Genomic DNA, 25,518 nt, shown 5'->3' with positions numbered 1-25,518 from the left:
TTGAGTGTTTATCTGCACTCTCCATCTTTGAAAATGGAAGTGGGCAAACAGGGTTCAGGTATGGTTTCAGAACCTTTTATCACTGAGCTGCCATAGCCATATTTGCTTTTTAATTACCCCTTGCCTCATTTCTACTTGAAGACACTTTCTTTTTAATCAGCGAAAATTGGGTTTGTTAGTGAGAAAGGTTGGATTTTGCTTTTCATTTGTATGTAATTTGTATTTTAATAGTGATAATAGTTTTCCTTACTGAATCCATAAAGGGAATATAATGCAACAAGAAGTACAAGACCACACACTATGGATTTAAATGAATGGCACTAGGGAGTACTTGTCGTAACACAATATAAAAGAGTGCATACAATGATATCATTAAGTTATTTTCTCCTGACACTGCCTGGTTACCAGTTTACAATTGTACGCAATGCTTGCTGAAAAACCTAGTTTCCTAATTGTGTTCTTACACAACTTATCAATAGAAACTATGTTTTGAAGGGAAGGTAATGCTGCCTGGATTACATTATGCGTGTCAATGTCGGAGGAAATATTAAAACCTTCGTAGTAAATGTAAGGAAATACTATTTTAACATATGCAAACTAGGAGATAAGTCAGATTCCTCTGCTTTTAATCAAGTGTTTACAAAATAGAAAAACGTAAAATAATAGTCCACAAGCAAATGAGGAACATCCTGGTGACTACTTCAACCTCTTCTACAGAGTTTACTCTTGTTAATCCTTTATATTGTCTTAAACAATGTCCCTATGCGATACATAATGCTGAGCAAATATGATCTATTTCCAGTTTTATTTTGAAATATAACCACCGTCTTTCATGTCTTCTTTGACTTTGGTTTTCCCTCCTATTTGATCGCATGCTCTGGCCTTATTAGTTTCACCTGGTCCTCATTAGCCCTGCTGCCACCTGTGCACCTGCACTTCATCCCCTCATCTGATTAGTTTGTATTTAAGTCGTGGTTTTCTGTTTAGTCCCTGTTCTGTGCGTGTGCATGTGCGTGTGCGTGTGTGGCGGCCTAGCATTACTATACTCGTGGGGACCTAAATCACGTGTGGGGACTCGCCTCCCTTATGGACAACATGGAGGTCCCCATGAGGGGAATCATTACTTTTAGGGTGAAGACTTGGTAAGGTTTAGGGTAAGGGTACGGTTAAGGGTAAGGCCAGTGGCGGTTCTAGACCAATTTGACTGGGGGGGCCACTGGGGGGCCAGTTATTTTCTGAGGGGGGCACAATAAATGCAGGACGAAAAAGAGAACTAGACAGTATGAAGTAATTGCGCATTAGAAAACAATGCAATACAGTTATTGGTATTTGTTTCAGTACACTTATTTATTTCAGATATATCTTATAGTTATTACTGTTAGCTTCAGCTTAAAGGTGGGGTAGGTAAGTTTGAGAAACCGGCTCGAGATACACTTTTTGTTATATTCCATGGAATGCTCTTAACATCCCGATAGCAATGAATATCTTAAGTGCTTTGACAAAAAATCCATAACAAAATGTCATCTGTGGAAGCCGTAGCGCTGTAAAAAGCACGACCAATCATTTTAGCCGGCCCGGCTAAAGTAACTGGATGGCCTACCTGCCTGTCAGCCTTCCATCTGTGCACAAACTTATCTTGTGCCCTCATTGGTCATGTGCACGTTCGTGTGTGTTGGAGGAGGGGCTCTGTAAGGAAGTGGAAGATTTTTTCCGGCTGTGTATTTTCAAATTCTAGCGCACTCGAACTGGTTTCTCCAAAATTACCTACCCCACCTTTAAGTTATAGTACAATTTTTGTACTAACACCATATCATATTTATATAAAAATAAAGGCAATGAACAGTTACATCTCTACAATTACACGGATACAATAGTTTAACTCACCTTCAATTATCGTGGTAGTCTCTCGAAACGTAGGTTTCAATCAGTCTTTCACTCTTTCTTGGATGCAACAGCCTCTGATGATCCGAGATGAAAAGTGTTTGTTTTTCGCGCGCTTCAGCCGGACAGTGAAAGTGAGTGCACCGCTCTAATGGGTTCTGAGTGCACCGCTCTAATAGGTCTGACTAGAATGACGAATAACGTTAGTTCCGCCTATTCCGTCATTCAATAAATCGTGTAATAAATCATACATTTGTCATTTCTTTCACTTTTCATTTTTAGGGGGGCCACAGGGGGGTCAGAGGTCAGTGTTAGGGGGCACTGGCCCCCCTAGCCCCCCCTAGAACCGCCCCTGGGTAAGGGTTAGGGTTAGGCATGTGTTGGTTATGGTTAAGGTTATGAAGTATCCAGGAAGTGCATGTAAGTCAATGTAATGTCCCCTGAAGTGATGTTTATACATGGTGTGTGTGTGTGTATGTGTGTGTGTGTGTCATGGAGTTCTACCTTGCCTGATTTAAAGTCATTCCTGTTTATTGTTCCTGTTGCCTGCAGTCTCCTACATTTGGGTCCACCTGCTCCACTTTGCAGGACAAAAGGACGGTAAGCTATCTGACAAAGCAAATTAAGGCCACTGTATTTAGGAGAAAGGATTGCACCACTGCTATGCACAGTCCTTTGAAAGAGGGTTTTCAAGCAATATTGTTTTTTTAGCATTTGGGTTACGAGTGTCTGTAATCTCTCTAAACAGATACACAATCCTCTCATAGTCTCTCAACTCAAACTCTTTTCTTGCATCTTTAGTTGCTTATTTGACTGTGACAAGAGGAAGTCTTGGCCCAGATATCCTCTGGCTTCACCCAAAACCCCAGAAATACTGGCTGTTGCCCTCAGAGCCGAAACTGCTGTGATGATTTAAAAACTGAGAGTTAGGTACAAATGCACACCATTTTTAGTTTATGAAACAAATGATGAGCAGAATATATTTCTTACCTTTTGTCAAGTAACAATTGAAGCTTTTGTGGGAAATTATTTGTTTTTATCCAGTCAACATATTTATTTTATTTTATTCGCATCCCCATAGCATTTTACAGTTTGGGTTCAATCTAAGACTGTAATTTCCCCACCTGTCTCAGCACCAGAGAGATATTTTCTTTACCGTTGGAATGATTGTGTCCAATTGCCATCATAATATTTGACATCTACATCCATTTAAAGCTATTTTAAACCATCTTAGCTGTCAGTAACTACTGTAAAATTGAGAGTTGTATTACTAATGCATGCTACTGTGAAAAGGGTGAAACATTTTTTCAGCTTCTTACAGTTTTGTAAGTTTCCCTCAGTCCTTGAAAATGTGTTGAAGGTAAGTTGAGGAGCTGCTTTGTGTCAGTTACCTCCATAAGAGACTGCACTTTGAGAAGGGGATGGGAATCTGGGAACCAAGCCCTGTTGAAATGACTTGTCAGTCAGTCCGCACTTCTGTATTAAAAAGTGCAGAGAAGACATATTGACTCAACTATCCCTGAGTGCCCTTGCTGGCTGGCTTCTACACAGAGGGAGCCTTGATACTAATTATAATGGGAAGACAAAGTCTCCCCAGCGGGCAAGTAAAGAGAAATATAGGAGGATCACTAAAATGATGAATCATGTGTTTTAGTTCTGCAGCTATAAGGAGTTTATTATTTTATCAGTGCGGTGGTCTTTTGGTACTGAAATTAACTGTGTTTGTTTGACAATACCATCTTGAGCACTTGGTAATGTTTCCAAAATGGCATAGAACAAAGATGTTGTAATATGTTACTGGACCTTGTAGAGCAGTGGGGCAGACACACTTGGACATTCTTCTTGTAATGTAAACACATGTTGAATCATGGTACGGACAGCATATTTAAATTCACTCATGTTTTTTTTACCTATGCATCAAAGTATTATTATGGGTTATAGAGATCGCTATTCAGTGATGAGATGTTCATACAGAAGAAGTAGAGCATACAATATTTCTCCTCCAGGAATATTATTTAATTGATTAGAGTTTTTTTTAGATACTTTTAAATCAGTTTTGCAATTTAATTCACATTACTTTGTGGGGTTCATTACGTTTCATCTACTGATTATGTAATTTTATGATTGCCTTTTAATTGCCTCTTCTCATCTAACTCTTCACGAAAAGTTACAGAATACAAATATCAAACTTAATCAAACCACATTTATTCTATATATACATTATATATTTGTATCTTCGCACTACTCTGTCTTAATTATCAAAAACGTTACATCCCATTCAAGTAGCTTGGCTCTGTTTTTATTACGTAAATACGGTGGCCCTGAAGTGTCAAAACAGCATTTCAGGAAACACCACAGCATTTCACAAAACGCTACAGCATTTTAGAAAACGCTACAGCATTTCAGAAAACACTACAGCGTTTGAGCAGTGGTGAACCGTCAGGGCCTTCAAGGTATTCAGAGAATACCCTGGAACACTCAGATAAAACAAACAAAAAATCGATTTAATTATATAAATAAAATGTAATAAAATGTATATAAAATGAATAAATGAGAATCGTATCTGTGTTGTTGATCTGTAATATTACAGTGTTACGTTGATTTGTTTGTCCTTCTCGGACCATGCACTACGCATTTCAGTAGAAAAGAAAGCAACCAATCAGATCTTGTCCTGGGTCTCTGAGTAGAATATCCTTCAACCAAGGTAGGATCTACATCCTTGATCGAGTGCCCTGGCCGTTGCACTGAATGAGAGCGTACGTTTGGACTGACAGTTTGATCAACCAATCATATATTGATTTGTAGCCAATGGGCGTATTCTTTCAGAGTTCCCCTCGGTTCCAGGGTATTCTAGAAGGCCCGCTAGTTAACTGGCTCGAGGCAGAGGATCTAGATCAGGGGTGGCCAACCAGTCAGAGGTTAAGAGCCACATTTTTTCTATGTTACTACAAAGAGCCACATCAAACACAGTCACTGATACCGCTTGTTTCAGTTTTTTGTTTTCTGGAGACAAGATTTCAACCACGTCATTGATGCATTTTTGTGGCATTGGGATATATATTTTTTTAATCCTCTGGAGCAGAGAGAGGAGCTGTTATTGATTAATGCGTCAGTGTTTCTTAGGGTCGAAAACACTAAACTCACAACTTAAAATGAAAGCGTTTAGTTTATTTAATAAAAGAGCACATGTTCAATGTGAAAAGTGACAGTAGTATAGATTATTTGCAATTTGGTGCTATATATATTTAAAAAAAAAATATATATATATAGTATCAACACCTTGAATTTCAGGGGGGGCGCGGGGCTCCGTTGGCGGGGCGCAGTGCCCCTCCAAGACAATGGTAGGGGAAACACTGGATGTTTAATCAACGATTTCCCCCCCCCCCCCCAACTCAAATTGGTTCACTGCATCACAGGTATTATTGTGATTGACTCTTGGGCCACATCAAAATTAGACGCGCTGTCATCCTCTCATACTGACACCTGACACCACACATACACAAGTAGGGAGAGCCGGGACGAAAGTAACGGAGCGATTTTATCCGAGCCCAAACAACTTTGACCGGCCAAATTACGTCAGAATTATCAGCATTCAATACTTAACAGACCTACTAAATATCAGGTTTAACTGTCAGGAGTAGTGTTGTCACGATACCAACATTTTGGTTTCGATACCAAGTCAAGAATTGCGATTCCGATTCTTTTTCGATACTTTTCTTAAAAAAAGGGAAACAGTCTTAAATGTAATTATTGTGCTTTATTTCACACCAGAACACAAACTTTTAAAAATGAGAACAATAAATAAAATAAATGACAAGAATTCGTGTTAAATAAAATTAATCCATTTCTCACAGACAGGCCTCGTGGTGTCCGTAGGCTCTCCCTCACTGTCAGAGATATAGCTAAAATACTTCCAAATTTCGCTTCTGGCGTCTTTTTTGTCAACAAGCCGAGGAGCAGCGGCAGTTGCACTCCCACTTGCAGCCATGCTTCTCGTTTTCTCACATGCTCTGGCAGCTAGCGCGTGCACGAGAGAGGGGAGGCACTTGAGCGTGCTTGAGAGGGGCGGGACTGCAGGCACGGCTGCAGTGCAGGGAGTGGAAGCAGAGCGCTGAACACACACGGCTCTTATTAAAACGACGCTTTCTCACCGGAGTACTTTCCCCCGTCATTCTTAAAGTACCGATACTAATGAAACGGAGGAATCGTAACGTTTTTAACGGCAGGGTATCGCGGTACCTTTCAAGTATCGGTACACCGTGCAATACTAGTCAGGAGTCAGTGTCTCTCCCCCAAACTCACACATATACAATTCGATATGAACTGAAGAGCCGCATGAAACTAGGCAAAGAGCCGCATGCGGCTCGAGAGCCGCGGGTTGGCCACCCCTGATCTAGATGAATGCGACGAAGCAATTCATGCCGTTTTATTGTTTTTAACGTTGAAATGACAAGTGCAACAGGGGAAGATGAAGTTGTTGCGGAATTGTTGTGAGTACTCTTTTCAAGACGACAATTCAGTGAAAAGACGGACATTATAATGCCGCGGAGGGGGGGTGGCGGGGTGTGTGTGTCTACAGAAGGTCCAGTTGTGATAGACACGGTTCGCCACTGCGTTTGAGAAAACACCACAGCATTTCACAAAACTCCACAGCATTTCAATTTATACGGAAAGGGTATTCCTTTAGTGCAGTGGTTCTCAAACTTTTTCTGTCATTCCCCACTTTGAACAGATGGGCCTTTTCAAGCCCCACCTGTTCCTCATCGCTCCAATAAAATGGTAGGCCAAGCTTAAAATAGTCAAATGTATCGTTCTATACGGAGCCCCTAAAGGTTCATGGAGAAAAAAAAAAGAATCTCGTGCGCACGATATACTTTCTCTTTCGCACAAAATATTATTTTGTTCGCACGACAAAGTTACCAGTGCGCCAAGTAGGAAGTGGAGCACAGAGGAGACAACCATTTCATTGCAGACTGTTATGTTTATGTGGAGAAATGGCAGTGCATACATTATTTGAGATATTTCAAACTCGGACTTCATTTAGGGACATTTTGGCCAGAGCTATTTGTTTAAGCACCGGATTCGCAAAACAGAAGAGTCTGTAAACCAGTCTGCTTTGATCTATGAATTCATGTCCGTGACTCTCACAGTATCTGCTGCCCACAGCTGTTTTATAGAAGGAAAACCTCCTTCACTTTATGAAATCTCTGCACCAGTGGCCTGTACTGCGAAGCAGGATCTGCTATTTACTATTCATTCATGAGGTAGAACAGCTGAATAGAGATCGAGGCTGCTACATTTAACCACACACATCGAACTGCCCGATTATTCCCCCTCTTACTCGTTTTATGAAGGAGATCTCCGGTCAACAGGGCGTATGATAATAATAATAATAATAATAATAATAATAATTTCAATTTATATAGCGCCTTTCACAAAACCCAAGGACGCTTTACAATGGGAAGTAACAAAACAAAAAGTAATAATAATCATACAGATACATAGGCTGAAGAAAACAAAACAGGAACAGGTTGCTGAGTACTGTGTATTAGTTGAGGCCAAAGGCCTGAGTGAACAGATGGTGTTTGAGGTGTTTTTTGAAGGTGTCCAGAGTGTCTGCATTCCTGATTGCAGAGGGGAAAGAATTCCAGAGGGTGGGGGCTGCGACACTGAAGGCTCTGTTGCCAAATGTTTTCAGCTTGGAGCGCTGGATGGAGAGCAGCCCTTTGTCAGAGGACCACAGGTGACGAGAGGGGGTGTAGGGCTGAAGGAGGTCAGAGATGTATGGAGGGGCTAGGGAGTGGAGAGATTTGTAAGTTAGCAGGAGGAGTTTGTACTGGATGCGTGACTTGACCGGGAGCTAGTGAAGGTGGATGAGGGTAGGGTGATGTGTTGCCAGGGCTTAGTGTGGGTGAGGAGCCTGGCTGCAGAGTTCTGGACGTACTGGAGCCTGTCCGGGGCTTTGCTGGTGACCCCGAACAGAACTCCATTGCAGTAGTCCAGACGAGAGGAGATGAAGGTATGAATTAATGTTTCTACAACGGGGTCGGGGAGAGAGGGGCGGAGTCTGGAGATGTTTCGTAGGTGAAAGAAAGCAGTTTTGACAGTAGACCTGATGTGGGAGTTGAAAGTGAGGCTAGAGTCCAGAGTGACGCCCATGCTGCGAACCTCAGGGGAAGGGTGGATGGAGCCGCCATCGATGGTGAGGAGCAGATCTCCAACCTTCCGGAGCAGTGTTTTTGGGGCCACAACCATGAGCTCTGTTTTGTTATTGTTGAGTTTAAGTAGATTTTTTGACATCCAGGCGTGGATGTCACGGAGGCAGTTGACAAGTGACAGTGGGGGGGCATGATGTGTGTGTGTGTGTTTGTGCTCAGCTCCGCTCTGTGTGTGTGTGTTCGGTGTGTTTGTGTGTGTCTGACACCGGCATTTGTTTTCAAATGACCATGAACAGTAATTTACACACATCTGGTTCTCCATATGTACTGTATATCTGTATTCCCAAGTGAAAGACATTTGTTTAATCTTAATCTCTATGTAGTGCTATAGTCCAGCCGGAGTGCACCGGAACGAACAACACTATCATAAACAAATGCCCACACACACACGCCCTGAAGACCGGACATATTCTTCATAAAACTAATAATATGGCGTAGTAATCGGGCAGTTCGATGTGCGAACGAGAAAGTATATCGTGCGAACGAGAAAGTATATCGTGTGAACGAGAAAGTATATCGTGCGCACAAATTAATAAAACGTGGCCTCGTTTTATTTATTTTTCTCTCTATGAACCCTCAAGCAGTGTGCGAACTATACCACGGTCTCCGGGGGGGGGGAAAGAGAAATCTGTTGCACACGGGGTGGTGCCACAGGTCTACATTTACATGAAACGTCCCGATGGATCATGTTCATGTCAACAGATTTACCGAGCATGTATGGGCTACGCAAACTTCAATCAACTTGATAATAAATAATCCACGGACCACCAATGTAACATTTGACTGTTTAATGTAGGTAGTGGGTGGAGCTGCGGGCAGCATGCAAGCAGGGGACACTTTTTCATGAATCATAAACTCTAAATATAATTTTATTTCACTTATTTTACACCTTTGAAAAAAAAGAACATGCCCAAATTTATTTGGTCATCATATCAGTATTTTAGAGAGCTCCCCCCAAATTTCACAAACCATGTTCCCAGGGGAGCTCATGTCACCACTAGGGGAGCTATAGCTCCCCCTGCTCCCCTCCAGTTCGCACCCTGCCCTCAAGGGCTCTGTAGTTCTATAACAGGGGTCTCCAACCTTTTTTAGGATGAGAACTACTTTCAAAAAATAAAACAAGTCGAGAGGTACTTTTACTCCTCTTTTTTGTTTTGTTTTTTTGCAGTGTATTTAGCACATTTTAACATTATTATATGCTTACGTTTAACCTGTGTGTGCTGTTTGGGTCTGTGGGACCAGTTTTCAGTGTTTACTAAAATAAAATGTATTCAATTTAATTATTTTAACCTGCTATATTTGGGGGTGGACCTCACCTCCTCTCGGGGGGTTCGGGGCCATGATTGTTTTTTAAATGTTGAAGTTAAAAAAGTTTGAGCACAAAATGAATTTATGGGTACAGCTCTCAACACTCATATGAAAGGGAGCTGTATAATTTTCAATGATCCAATTGAGTTATACTGTGGTGTTTTCTGAAATGCTGTGGTGTTTTCTGAAATGCTGTAGTGTTTTGTGAAATGCTGTTTTGACTTGCACTTCAGGGCCACCGTACATAAATAAGGTTGTAGAAGTAAATGTCACTGGTATGGTAATTCTGAAGACGGTGGATCTTATCACACTCAGGAATGCTTCAATAAAAAATAATCTGCAAATATTATAGTCAAATATGGCTGGTGATCATGCTATCTGATTTTGTGGAGCAGAACATGTCAAATCAAATCAAGTTTTATTTACATAGCACATTTCTAAACGATTTTTGGTCGAGCCAAAGTGCTGTACATAAAATAAAAATAGCCTACAGTAGAGACACTTTACAGCAAATACAACAGCACAGATTGTTCAGAATATCAGTATGAGAAAAACGACACCCTCTGTCCTTAGAACCTCACATCGTACAAGGAAAAACTTCCAGAGAAAACCCACAGTTTAAGGGGAAAAAATGGGAGAAACCTCAGGGAGAGCAACAGAGGAGGGATCCCTCTCCCAGGACGGACAGACGTGCAATAGATGCCGTGTGTAAATCCAAGAGATAATTCATTTTACAGCATATAGACCGAATGTTAGGAAATGCATGTGTCTGTAATAAGAAGATGAATCCACGAGGATGTCAGCTACAATCCTGTGGAAGCCATCAGGGAAGCAGCATGACAAGACCCAAGGCAGGACCGCAGAGACAGGTTCAGCCACGACCCGAAGTCCACGACTTAATCCAGAACTCAGGATAGAGGATCCAAGACACAGGACTACAGCAAGAGGATCAGCCTCGACTCCGGATCCCGGCGTAGATATAGATACAAAACAAGAAAAAAGATTTGGCTGGGTTAATCGGAACAAGAGAATACACAGACACAGACAGAGAGGGAAAAGGTCATTGGATAAAAGTTATTCTTGATAACCCTCTAGAAAGATCTCATGAACTTCTCCACTCAATCTATCAAGACCCGGGCAGTTCTATTAAATATAGGAACAAGATGTGGAGAACAAGATGCCTTATTTGTAAGCTGCCAAACAGGGCATCACCTTGCTATCCATCTTCCATTAGGAAAAATGTTACACTCACTTTATCAGTGCAAAATCTCACACCGCTACCATTTATAATCTTCAGTGCAAGAGTCTTGAAATCCACATTTTTTTACTGTTGAATCTTTAATATAAACTACATTTAAGGATGATGATACGACTTTACATCTATTATTTTGCTCATTCAAAAAATTAATACAATTCCAAATGTGTCATAACTTTAACAAGCTCTACTAATCATTATACAGCTCCTGTAATACAATGTTTGTACTCTAACTATCATATGTCTCAAGATTAATTAAGATAAGATATGATAAGATGGACCTTTAAAAATCCTGTAGGGAAAATCCTGTGTCGAGGCAGAAACAGAATAAGAAGAAGCACATATATTACACATGGAATATACACCGGAATTAAGACATATGCTAGTAAATTGGAGCAGGAATGAAGAGCAAAGAGAAATGGAAACAATAAAAAGAATAATCAATGTAAAAGCAAGGGAATAAGACTAGACTTGTGATGTGGAAGAAGGCAGAAATCAATAGGATCGTTCTTTTGATTAGAGATTTCTAACTTGAATGTGATACAGTAGCATAGTTCTCTTGTAGTTTATAGTGTTTTAGTGATAGTCTGTAACACACTAGTTGAATTATCAGATCCTCTCCACTCTGATCATCTTAAGACTACAATATGCTTCCATTTACAGTTTTTCTCGATTGCTAACACACACTTTTTTTTCACACAATTCACAAAACCACACACCCAAAGTGCAAAGCACCTCATTTCTCCTGCTAAATGAAGAACTGCCCTCAAAACTACATAAACACTTACCAAATGCAAACTTTAGCACCAAATATAACACACTTCATTCATAATGCTAGATTGTTTGACCACCCAACTACACACTGCTGAGCATACTCTAAAGCACTTTCCTCTGTTATGGGCTATGCTCTGTACAGAGAGGGTTCTGCAGAGAAAGATTGCTGAGTTTACAGAAATACAGTAAATGAAGAAATACAAATGAGTTGTTGAAAGAAATCACATTTTATTCAAAGATAACACTGTGCAACATGCATCTCAGCACATAGCTGCTATGCTTCGGACCTCTCTAAGTGTGATGCATTGTTTTCCAAAACCCAGTTTGTAACTGCTGCTTCCTGCCTCATTGGAAACCCTTGGCCTTCCACCTCTTTGTTTCTCAGTCCTTCAGATAAACAACAAAGACATAGTGGTCGGTCAGTGTCTGTGTTGCATCAAAGTAAGTTTACCACCGTACATTGTGCAGGTTGTTTGTAGTTATAGTATGCAACATGCCAACAATTCAATTACAGTAATGAAGTAAATACGTTTCACACAACAGATATAAGCTCTGATATATCATGAGAGTATTGTTCTTTGTCCACGTCCTCTCCCTCCAGCTCTACCTCTCATTCTTCCTCCTCCTGTCACTCTCAGCCCAGCCCTTCCTCTTCCTCTTGCTCTTGCTCCTCCTCTTCCTCTTGCTCTTGCTTCCATGTTGGCTTCCATTGTTGCTGTAAGAAAGTACTCACCTGTGTTATTTTCATAGTGCTTACATCCTGATTGATGAGCCAACAATAATGCTACAAGGTGTTTGGTCAGGTGGAACGTGCTTCTTGATCATTGGTCCATGTGTGAGGCATTTTGAATATCAGTGTTTTAAACCTGCTAACACGTGACTTTGTCAGATTCCTGTGTCTTACGTGGAGAAACGTGTGCAGTGGTTTGCAAAAAGTGCCATGTTGATTTGCAAATTGTGTGAAAAGCTGAAAACGTGTTTAGAGTTTTGGAGATTTGAGCTGATGTTTTGCTCTTTGAGTGTCAGTTAAAATAATTGTGCTTCATGTATAATTTTAGTGTGTTAGCAATCGAGAAAAACTGTAAAGCAGCTCTTCTTGTCCAAACACTGGCTGGGCCGAGAAAAATAAGTGAGGCTGTGAGAGTAGCAGCCATTCAGCGCAGTACAACGCGGTGAGTGTCGGGGAAAAAATTGTATGATTTGCTGAGACAGAAGATTAGTAGAAAAGTGTTGAGGTCGAGGGAGCCAGGAGCAGAGATGAGAGCGCAGACAAAGCAGAAGAAGGGTGCAGTAGGAAGAAAGGGAGAAATATGTAATATAAATGAAAGGGTACTCCTGCTGTTGATAATTGGAGTTGTGATGTGCCAACACAGTCTGAAAGGTTTTTCACCTGAGGGTACTATACCACAGGGGCCCAGACACTGAAACCACATTACAGCCCTCGTGTGTGCACTAGCCAGTTTCATCCTCTGGCTGAAACTTGACAAGGAGGAGAGAGCAGGACAGAATACTTGAAAGATAAATTGACTTTTCTGCTCTTTTCTAAAAGACATTCACCAATAGCGCAGTGTGGAGCAGTGCCGAAGGTTTTTCTGGCCAAAACCTATTAAGGTTGAGATATCATCAGTATGGCTAATTCCATAAAATGCTTGACGAATGTAGAATTTTAGATTCTGTAGGTTTGTCATGCCCCATTTGTCTTTTTTTAGGCTTAACGATCATTATTTTTCTTTCTCGTTCTTCAAATTAATAATGTAGTTTTACAATACCGTTTTCTTGATTCAGTTAAAGGTGGGGTAGGTACGTTTGAGAAACCGACTCGAGATACACTTTTTGTTCTATTCCATGGAATGCTCTTCACATCCCGATAGCAATGAATATCTGAAGTGCTTTGACAAAAAATCCATAACAAAATGTCATCTGTAGAAGCCGTAATACTGTAAAAAGCATGACCAATCATTTTAGCCGGCCTGGCTAAAGTAATTGGATGGCCTACCTGCCTGTCAGCCTTCCATCTGTGCACAAACTTATCTCGTGCCCTCATTGATCATGTGCGCATTTGTGTGTGTTGGAAGAGGGACTCTGTGAGGAAGTGGCAGATTTTCTCCGGTTGTGTATTTTCAAATTCTAGCGCACTCGAGCTGGTTTCTCCAAAATGACCTACCCCACCTTTAATGTGGGCCTCAATCTCTGTTGTGCATTTAGAAGGTCAAAACCACATGAAGTAATTGCTGCCTTATGATCTGCAAGACTGTCCTCCTAATAAAAAAGACTAAGCTCTTTCAGAAAATCAAAATCCAAAACATCATTTCAAGTTTCAAATAATAGGAAAAAAATAGAAAAGCGTTGTAAGCTCATGTATTATAACTATACTTAAACTCGTTTTAATTTATTTTCTTTTGCTGGCACTTTCTGAAAGAATAGTTGATGTGTTGTATTTAGCATGTAGCATTTTTACCTTTTGAGTAATACCACACCAATGAAGTAGGCCTGTACTGTATGTAGCCTGTGATACAAGTTCCGGGGGAAAAGTACCAATTACTGCTGCTCATTAAGCTTGTTTCTTTACATGTATGGTCGTTTTTGAAGTAGCTCAGTTTAAATGCTGCAGTGTCTAAAAGTGTATAACATTTTTGTTGATTACATTTTCTATCAATGCTTCTTTAACCATGACCATGGTCCAATCACTAAGCGTAACCAAGCCTTCATTTTTTAATAAACCTAACCAAACCTTAACCACAGGGGTGTTGGATCATAAATCAACTTTACTTCTCCAATACTGATCTTCAAAAGATTATGTCAGTCTGAAAGGACTAGCAATGTGCATTAATGCTTATTTGGACAACATGTTCATATCTTCCACATCTTTAAATGTGAGTATCTGAGAAGACACTAAAGTGTGTGACAAAGACGCTCAGAGAATGATTTATGGTTCTGGTCAGACCTCCCTCTTGTCCGTCCTGGCCTCCTTTTCACCATTCTGACTCTCTGTCAATTTGGTCCATAATTTTCTAAACTTATTGTGAGCAATTATGTTATATGTGGTGACAGCAAACATTCACAACAGAGCATGTGAGTGGGCAAGCAGTGACATGTGTATAATTAACTAATTGTTGTACATTTGTGGGAGGCACAAATGGTGTCAGCGTTACGTCACTCTGTGACATTCTATAGTAGTCACAAATGAATTGATTGAATGTACTATTCAGAGACACTTTGCAGTTATTATTGCAGGAAAATGTGATTGCATAATCCAATTATCTGGAATGTGTAGATTCTCTCAACTTTCAGTGCTGATCTGAATCATGCAGACTCAAGTCGCAGCCTGATGTAAAATGCAAACTGAGCTTAAAATGACCACAACATGTAATATTTTGATCTAATAAAGATAACATATTTTGACAGTCAATTGCTGTGCACTTCAGGAAACTAATGTGTTTACCTAAAACATTTTTGGCAAATATCCAATATCAGCGATGTCGCCATGTTTCAAGATCCAAGCAATTACTTCTGGAAAGGCATTGTTATCAAGTCAAAGAATAAATCCAGTTTGTAATCAACCAAAAGTTTTCTTTTATTAGAACATACCCTGCATCACAGTTTGACTTTCAGGGTTTCATTTATTGTTTTTTCATAAAATACTTTGAAAGTGAAGTTTCCAGGAACTGTGCAAAGTTTGGACAACGTTTAGATCAATTGGATCGTAATAAAATGCTATATGTATTTTTTTTTTGCCAGCTTTACATGTCTGGTCCACCTAAGAATGTCATAGCATTTCTCTTCATATTTGTTTCCTGCTGCTTTACATTTTGCTTTTACCAAGCCTGATTGTGATGTTATTGAAAGCTGTTGTGTGAATCGGAGGTCAACAAAAATAACAGAATAGACATGGATTGGGGTTCTGGCAGCAGATATCAATCCATCAAGAAAAATGATATGCTTGGTATTGCAATCTGGCTTGGTTCAGCAGTTTTACTGCACTAAAATACAGAGTGGAATGTAAGGCTGTAACTCCACTGTAAAACACACACTCCTGTATATCTGTCTTAGTATGAGAGTATTTTACCGTCATTCCTGAACCACCATCCAAAGGTTACCGCAGTATTGATGATGTGTCTGTACATGTTAGTTACATGCTCACTTGTGCTGTAGTGTTCTTCAGTGTTTCGTTGAGAACTTGTGACATATTGACTTCGGCGTCTATTCCTGGTGTGTAGTTACTTTGTAGACTTGTTTACTATGGTTGGTCCTCCGAGTGAATTACATCGCTTTTTGCTTCTCATCCGCTCTTCAAGAATTGTAGAAGAAAGGACCCAAGGCTACATGTCCCATTTTCTCTTGGAATTACCTTTTTCCCAAACAACTGTTTTCATTGGTTGGTCCCAATTGATACATCTTCGGTCAGAAGGCCTGTGCCTGACATTTTCAGGGCAAATGGGGGTCTCAATTCTTACAGCTTTTATGGCGCATTTCCACTGCAGCGCGTAGCACGGTTTAAGCGTGCCGTGCCAAACCCGGCCCGTTTTTTGTTGCGTTTCCACTAGGGGTAGTTCCGGCTAACGGGTACTGTTTCACAGTTTTTCTGGCCCTCCAAAATCCAGGTTCTTTTCGGGCCAACAACCGGGATGAATATACTAAACTAGTGAGATAATTGCTGTCAAGGGGGCTACAACTACAACACAATTAACATATTTGACCGTGATTTAATTGTAATACACGTTTCAAAATGATGCCGAAGTAACAACATACTGATACCGGTTAGTAAAAACCATGAATTAATGCTTTGACAAGTCTGCAGACAGACGGCAGGCGAAAAACCTTTTAAAATGCGTGTTGTCTAAATGGGGATCGGCTAAGCTAACGCAGAATATGCTCCGACCGCCCACACTCACAACAACGGCCTATTACAGACATAAATAAACCAGCGACTGTATTCGCCATGACACAGACAGTCTGTGGTTTGTACTTCTTTAACTTGTGTCTAGTTTCTGAACAGATATGAGGAGCTCTGAGTGCTAACAGCTAATGGCTGATGTTGGTTTTCTGTGCTTCGCATTGAAGATGACATCATGGCTCCGCCTACACTGCGTTACTATAGTTACTGCCTCAGCTACTAAACTGTAATGGAAACGCGGCATAAAGTGAGCTTGGCCTACCAAGGCCTGACTATACCGTACTAAGCCGTGCGAGGCCCTGTAGTGGAATTGCGCCATTAGTTTAACATATAGTCGACCATATTTGCCTTGTTTTTAAAGTAGCCTATGTGGGTTTTATGAACGTGTCCACTAGAAATAAATAATTCCCAATATGGACAGTTGGGCAAGGTTTAAGGCTGCTTCAAATGTTACGCTCTGTTTTTTATGTTTTAGGACCTTGGGTCCGAAACAAAACATTAGCACTGGTCTCCTCTCAAATATTACAATCTTAGGTACTGCTGAGTCTGTTTTTTTTTGGTGGCCTAGTTTTAACTGCTCAGCCCTGTATTGTTTCCCTTGAAGGTAACATAATGTAAATCAAACAGAACAGTAGAGGATGCCAAGCACATCTAAGGTCCCCAGAGACAACACAAAACTAGGGATGCAGGATATTGGTTTTTTGAAACCGATACCGATAACTTCCTGCTTCTCAAGACCGATACCGATACCGATAACCGATAATAATATAATATATATATATATTAAATGTACCTGTAGTTTTTGCACACCTGGTGGTAAAAAAAAGACTAGTAGTGAGCAAATGACATGAGCATTACTACTATGAACAAAACAAAGCCAAGAACAGTTTTGACTCTTCAAAGTATATATAATTGAGTCAATCAGTCAATGTCAATGACAATGTGTTTCCCTGAACAATGAGTGAACAATGAGTGGTCCATATTAAGAAATGGAAACAACTATTACCTGGCATTACTCTGGCAAACTTCTTGCCTTTTTCAAAAGCCTCGTCGATAGGTAAAAGCCCCGGTGCCTTTGCAGCTGGCTTTGGATTCGCCGCTAGTTTAGCAGCGCAGGCGTCTTCGTACGCTGTTAACACACCATCGTAGCGATGGCGATGTTTCAGGTGACTAATGAGGTTGGAAGTATTATAGCTCGTTGCCTTTTTCCCTCCTCGTGGAACTTCTGCATTGCATTTGTTAATACAAATAGCAAGCAAACTATCTAACTCTGAAACTTTGAAATAGTCCCATACTACCGACGACATGTTTGTTTACTGTCCTGGCTTCACGGCCGCACACCATTTAATCTCACAGCCAGGCATGAGTTAGGGAGCGCTGGATTTGTGAAAAACTCCCCTCTTCCTAAACCACTAATACCACAGTACTGGCAAAACGGGAGGAGCCGAGTGAAAAACAAACGCCCCTCATCCCAATCCACCCACACCGCAGGATGTTTTTCTTTTTTTTTACCCCAAAAATATATTGTATATTATCGGGGCTATTAATACTTTTATCGGGTTTATCGGGATGACGTCATAATTCCTAATATCGGACCACTACACAAAACATTTTCAAATATCTCAGTTTTTGTGTGAGAAACAAACAGCAACATTACTGGTTTCTGGGCAGACCTCAAATGACAGAAGGGCCCAAAAGGATCAATCTCTTTGCCGTAATTACTCAGTGCTTTTCAGTGATTGAAAGTCTCTAGTACTAACAACTAATACTGTATAATAATATGCATCGGTATGCAATACTACTTTTCTTTGTGTATGGATTTGCTGTTGGGAGACTTATTGAGACATTCTACAGTTCAATGTAATGCACTTTTTACAAAAATGTGTACCTATAATTAGCACTAGGTATCGAGAAGACACCCTATGTGGTCTCAATACCCCAAAGATTGATAAAACGTAATCTTCATTCCATTTCTAAAATACTTTTCTCCACCCTTCTGTGCGACTCATTCTAACCTTGTGCTTTAACATGTATTTCAATGATATGTCCATTTATTGCCTCAATAATACCTCATCAATATATATATTATATATATATATATATATATATGTGACTCTTTTACTTTCTTTGAAAAGAGAATTTGAAGGATAAGTGTCCATGTCTCTTTACTCAGTGTTAATGTGGAAAGAGACATAGAGTGGTTGAACAGCGCTCGCTAACAAGTCTGAGACTGTCCACAAGGCGGATCCATCCCAGAATCTCTGACATTAAGATCACATTGTGGGACATAATGTAATTTACCTGCCTCATCAGCTAATGCAGCACAAATCCATTTTTGCCCAAACAGGAAGGGCCACATACATTACCTTGATGACCATGCAGAGTCAAGGTGGAACGACTAATGAGAGTAAATGTAATTACTGTCCACCTCCCATTTCAAAACAGAATAAACCCTCCTGCACTCCCATTTGGAGCTCTGAACACCCGGACGGGAATAAACCTTCCTCACGTCACCACTCAGCGCTACAATGGGCTTTCCTGTCACTATTTACATTGGTGTATGGGCTCTACATTATATTTCCCATTAGCTGATGGCTATGCCGCCATAGTCACATCCATGCAGTGATTTAAAAACAAGAGAATTAAAGCAGGTGTTGAGTTATTGACATTTTAACAGTATCCCAAAGAAACTTTCCACTCCAGTTTTTCTGAACTGCTGAGTAATAAGAGATCTGAACCAAATAAAATAGCAACCAACCTCCTTCATCCTGACAGCCTTATTTACTGCAAACACTGTATTTTGCTTTCTGAAATGTACGATGTGCACTGAAAACAGAAAATCACTTGTGCTGTCTCTATCTGTTTCTCTCACATGCTCCCTCCGCCTGTCTCCCCTTTACATTCTCCTCATACAAAGGTGACTTCCACACTTCTCTCGGATTATAATGTGCCATGGAGGTGAAAGTAGTGGGGTGTCAGATGAGTGTGCTCTACTTTTTCTCTACCCTTCTCCCAGCCTGTCTCTCTCTTTCTATCTCATTATAGGCTCTAAACTTTAGGAAATTAGGTATCGTAAAGTAAACCTGTTGACAGGCGAGCAATTTTAAGCAATGCAGCCTTATGCCTCATGCTATGTGTGCAAAGGGAGATGAGAAATGTAAAGCTATTAAAGTTGTTAAGCAAGGAGTTTAAGATCCGGAAGAAATTGACATGCAAAACCTTCTCTCATTCTCCGACACACAAGACAAGAGTCTAATTTCTAAGGAGACAAGTTAACCCTCTAGCTTTTCACTGAGCATGTTTATCCCGAGTATTATTTAATAATAATTATTTTTATTTATTTATGTTATCCCCCACTTAATGTATTGGGGAGGAGAAAGTGAAGTTGATGATCCTGTGGGGGTATGCATAATTAATAGGAAGTAAACAAAAAAAAAACAAAAAAAAAAGTAAATAACCTTATCTTATCCAACAGCTGCGTTGATATCCAGACACCCCCACACCCTTGCCTGGTAAAGAAAACCCCCTTTCCATGCAGTTAAGCTGCTTATAAATATTTGTAATTAAAATCGTAGAGGGAAAGCAAGGAGAGTGGCATCTTTATCACTGGAGACACTGCTGCTGCAGGTGTCTTTGATGCCCAGAGAGGCGTTTTCATCTGACAGTGCAGGAGAGAACAGACCGCAATCGGCTTGTCCCACTCAGCAGCTCCCTCCCTCCCCTCTCTCCCATCCCTCTCCCCGTGCACACTCAAATGTCCATTACCCTTTTTGTTTTGCATTTTCATCTTTTGCGGCCAGACCTTTGAAATCTCGCAAATCTTAAGTAATTCATCAATACTTAAAGAAAGCACTCTTCTATTATAGGACATGCCAAAACTCAGATTCTGCAGATAGATCCAGCTTTATATAATTGCATTATTATTTTTTAAAGTTGCACTATTCAATTTCTTTTTTGGTAAATAATGAATTAAATAACTACATGTCAAACGGGTTGTTTATAATAATAAAACGATGATTATGATACTTATTTACAATGACTAAATAAGAGCGGACGCTGTCTCCATTTCGTCACCCGTTTTAAGAAGCCATTGTGAACTTCGTATATGTCTCCGACTGGCAGTGACTCCACTGTTGAGCTCCTGGCTACTCAAACACTGGGCATCGTTGATGGGGTTCTCGCTTCAGAGCACATCTCGAACGGTAGCCGGGCTAGCTTAACAGTCCACAGACTGAACCCAACTAATTTTCGGTCGACGGGCGTTAGCCGGCTACCCGATTCTCTCACAGAAGAATATTATAGTCAACCTCGCCGTTCTTCCTCTGGAGTAAGGTAAGGTTTTGACTTCAAGTTAGCAACACACCAGTTGCTAACTTGAAAAAAAGAAAAAAGTGTCCTCGCTACCGTGGTGTCGGTAGTGAGGACACTTTTTTCTTCTCTCTTCCACGGAGGAGAAAAGGATTACAGGAATATTACCATACCAGGTAATATCCTTGAGAGAAAAAGACCCACGCTGTCCTTTTTTCCCCCGGATTAAAGACAGATCTCGAACGTACCTGTCATGAGCGGACCCTCTCCACGCCTCACGGCGAACGAGATGGATGCCTCTCCCCCTCACACCAGAGGAGTCAGGAACTCGGAGGCTCGGCGCTGCGGTTGCGGGTTGAAAGTGTCAGGCACAGACTCACACCAGATCTGTTCGTCCTGCCTCGGGCTGGAACACGCCCAGGAGGCCATCGACAACCCCGGCTCATGCGGGCATTGTGCCCGCCTCACCGTGAAGAGCCTCCACCGAAGGTTAGTGCAACAAGTTAACCTGTCGGGACGGGACCCCCTCATGTCCACTGATCCGCCGACCGGCAATCAAGACACGGGGACGTCTGCCGCAGAGACGGAGCCCCTCACTGCGGTCTGGGGCTCACCGACAGCGGCACCCGCAGAACCGGAATCCCGCGCCATATCAGGCCGAGATCCGGTGGCGGCAAGAAACGCGGGAACGGGGCCCCACGCTATACCAAGCTGGGGCTCCCGACTGGACCTCACCACGGTTTCACCCGCGGAAGATGTCCTGGAGTTAGACTGCATGGAGGACGAAGAGTACACCTCTGAGTTCCTCCTGTCTGACTCGGATGAGCAGGAAGACGACATCTTCATGTCATCGACTCAGGCTGCAAAGCCGGGAGCGATGGCTGCTCCCCCGGGCGACAGCACACCAGCTTCGCCCTGTCTCAGTATGGACCTACAAGCCGTGTGTCAGCGCGCTGCGGCCAAACTAGACATCCCATGGCCCGAAGTGGCCAAGGAGACCTCCAGGTCCCGTTACGAGGGAAAACTTTTTTCCCAAACAACGAGGGCAAAGAGGCAACTCCTCCCGGTCTTCCCGGAGATGTTGGATGAGGTGTCGGTCTCGTGGAGAGACCGGCCCTTTAGCAACAAGGCCCCAATCCAGGGTGCCTCCTCCCTTGACTGTGACGATATGGAGAGGCTCGGCCTGCACAAGGGTAAGCCTCTTACTAAGCAACGACTATCCCACTGGATCGTGGAGGCGATTGCTTTGGCCTATACGAGTCAGAATCTGCAAGCACCTTTGGGTCTGCGGGCTCACTCGACTCGGGGCCTGGCTACATCCTGGGCTTTGTTCAAGGGTGTTTCCATCCAGGATATCTGTGCAGCGGCAAGCTGGTCTTCGCCACTCACTTTTGTCCGCTTTTATAGACTGGACGTCTCCGCTCCAAGCGTGGCCCGAGCAGTGCTGGGCACCTTGTTGAGTCTGGACTCCACCTGTTAAATTCTGGTTGATCGGTGATCTTCGAGATAAGCTCGTCTGGCAATACGGGAGCTACAATATCCCATAGTGAGACATCGAACGGAGTGTTATGAATGAGAACTATAGGTTACTTACGTAACCCCAGCACTCAGAGTAACATGAAGTGAGATGTCTCACCAGACGGCCCTCCTTGCTATGGTGAAGTGAGAAGAGGTGCTTATTTTGAATGACGCATGCGTCGTGGCGCAAGCTACTTATAGGGGGTGAATTCCCTGACGTTGACGTCAAGAATCACCGGCCAATCAGGATTGGCGTAATGAGATTGATGCTTCTGTTTGCTCCGCGATGAGGCGCATCCCATAGTGAGGGCTGGGGTTACGTAAGTAACCTATAGTTTTTGACACGGCTGACTAACTAACTATACGTCGGAGACCAATCTATAGCTTAAAGGAAATTGTATATTCAATTACAATTCTCACAAACAGCAAATTATGTCTAAGTTGCTCATCTGATTTATTTTTAAACTGATGTTTCCTACAACTTCTTAGAGTGATAAAGTGTCACAGTAGCAAAAAAACAACAACTTTCAGTTCAATATTCATAATCGCTGCTTTAAGCTTGATACTAAAAACAGACCATTAATGAAAGATGCTGTGATGCACTAAAAGATAAGCATTTTTCAATGATTTCTAAGTGTATTTTTTCAAAATAAATGGTGACATTGCTCTCTGCAAACTAGACACCAGTTGCTGACAATTTCTTAAATCCTCCCCTTTGGCAAAGAGTGGTTGCTGTGTTACACCACAACACATAGGGGTTTCTGAGGAACACAGTATCAGGATGGAAGAAAAATAGAAATTCTTCAAATAACAAAACTACACCAAATGTAGATTTTTCAATTTATATCAACTGATATTTATATTATTATATACAATATGTAAAAAATATATATATTTATTGATTTATTTCACAGTTAAAGGAGTCAAATCACTAAAATAGTTTTCAAACATCAATTTAAAGTCTATGGTATTGATTGCAAGTTCAAGACACTGCAATGACGACCAAGGGGACAGCTGGGAAATCAGTAAAGTGTAACAGGCCTGTTTGTGTTGCAACTAAAACTAAGAAAAAGAGAGTATTTTTTGTATTGAGTGGGAGGGAGGGAGAGAGGTATACATATCACTGCCCCTGAGACAAGTCCCTTACTCCACATCAGCATTTAAACTGCTACAACCATTTTTCTTTTAAATCAGCAAATCATGCCTCAGCTAAGCCAACCATTTCCATGTTTGGACATCAATTCATAATCTAACACCTGTTTATGTCTTTCGCTTGATGGATATTTTCTTCTTTATGTTTCTAGATAAGTCCAATTATTTTCAGGGTTAAAATTATGCTCTTTAACGAGTGTTAGCTTCATAGCACAGAATGTGTTTTCCTTTTAAGATACCAAGCAAATACTACGAGAACTTTTGTGTATTTGAAACATTAGCGATAAGTAATCAAAAAAGCATTTTGTGAACGAGATGACTGGATCCGTGCGCTATTGCCAACGCAATACATTATGCCTGTAGGCACACTCCACAGTTGAAACAGTGCCGTCAACAGGAAAGCCTTGCTGCTTGTCAGCCATGATTAATGTGAAGTCCCTCAAAAACTGGAAAAAAACATCAGAGAAACTTTCGATAGAAAAGGTTAAAAAAACACAATTGCAGTGAATGAGGACATTGCTGAACTTCATACAGTTTTTCCCCATCTGTTCCCAATCATCCCAGATGCTTTGTCTCACAAGAATTATGAGACCTTTCCCATGAGGAAATTGCTTTTACAGCAACCTCATCCTGCGCTTCAGACTCCTCAGCAGCCATCCAGTGTGTGTGTGTGTGTGTGTGTGTGTGTGTGTGTGTGTGTGTGTGTGTGTGTGTGTGTGTGTGTGTGTGTGTGTGTGTGTGTGTGTGTGTGTGTGTGTGTGTGTGTGTGTGTGTGTGGTGGTGTGTGTGTGTGTGTGTGTGTGTGTGTGGTGTGTGTGTGTGTGTGTGTGTGTGTGTGTGTGTGTGTGTGTGTGTGTGTGTGTGTGTGTGTGTGTGTGTGTGTGTGTGTGTGTGTGTGTGTGTGTGTGTGTGTGTGTGTGTGTGTGTGTGTGTGTGTGTGTGTGTGTGTGTATCTGTGATCTATAGGAGTGCTGACACTACTGAATACAGTGCCACTCTTCCCGGACCTAACACAAGGTGATAGCAGGTCCTGTCACACACATTCCTTCTCTTCTAATTTGTTTGTGTACCCTGTGCACCTGTTCATGTAATTTTATGTTGGAAATTGAAGTGTGAGAGGAGGCTGGTTTGTTTGTTGTCTTATCTGATAAGGCTGTTATTAACACTGGCGCCGCCTGCATTGTTTGGTTGTGACACATGGTGTGATTGATATTGTGTCAACACGAGGGCAAAGTTGCCCAGTGCCAAATGAATGGGTGACTCCTGAAAATAAAGGAAATGGAAGATGACAAACAGAGCCTATTATGATGGGGAACATTAACAGAACAGCACAGGGCTGCCATCTCTCTGTGAAGTGACCTTTCAGGAAAAATGTGGTTAGTGTCTATCATTAACCCCATCCCTCTTCCTCCCTCCTCCCTGCTTCACATCCTGCGGTTTTTCTCTTTTTCTGTATAAGATTTGTTTCCTTTTTTACTGAAGCGTAGATTTGGCTGTGCAGTGTTCTTAATGTGTACAAGGCAGGGTTATGACCCTAAGGAGAATGATTGAAATACACTTGTCTGAAAGAGACAGATACAATCAAATAAAGACCTGTGCTGACTACATCCCAGGGAGTGAGCTGGGAGACCTCAATGAACTGAGAAGGAGCAGTATAATGGGTGGAGTAAATATCTCTGCATAGCAGGAAAAGAAGGAGGCGGACAGGTCACAGGTTGTGTTTCTTGTTTTGACAAAAAAAAAAAAGCTTATTTCTGGTTGATAAATTCAGAGTTATAGTTCAAATACATTTAGCCCTGCATTCATATATAACATTGACAGATTTACAAAGTACAAACAAATTCAAAATCCATGCAGCAGTCTTTTGGCTATAAATATTTGTATTCCTGATGAAAACTTGCCGCCTACATTATCGACTATGCAACTTGACCGCTAACAGATTTTTCAGAGATTCAGACCAGTTGTTGCTAACTCAACAACGCCAGTTTCAGGACTGACTCAACTGAGATCACTTGAGGAAATGTCCTTCCCTCAGTCCCTTTTCTGCCATAATATAATGTATACAACATTTTTTCAAATAGCCAGCAGGACAGCTATCTTAAGGATGATAGCACCTATATTAAATGTACATAAACAATGGAAGAAATAACCAACAACTTACCTAATATGTGAAGTGAAAGGCCTCAGTAGGGTTTCCCACCAAGCCCTTG

The sequence above is a fragment of the Pseudochaenichthys georgianus genome, chromosome 6 (assembly GCF_902827115.2).
Source record: "Pseudochaenichthys georgianus chromosome 6, fPseGeo1.2, whole genome shotgun sequence".
Classification (NCBI taxonomy): domain Eukaryota; kingdom Metazoa; phylum Chordata; class Actinopteri; order Perciformes; family Channichthyidae; genus Pseudochaenichthys; species Pseudochaenichthys georgianus.
This window is presented reverse-complemented; position numbering follows the sequence as displayed.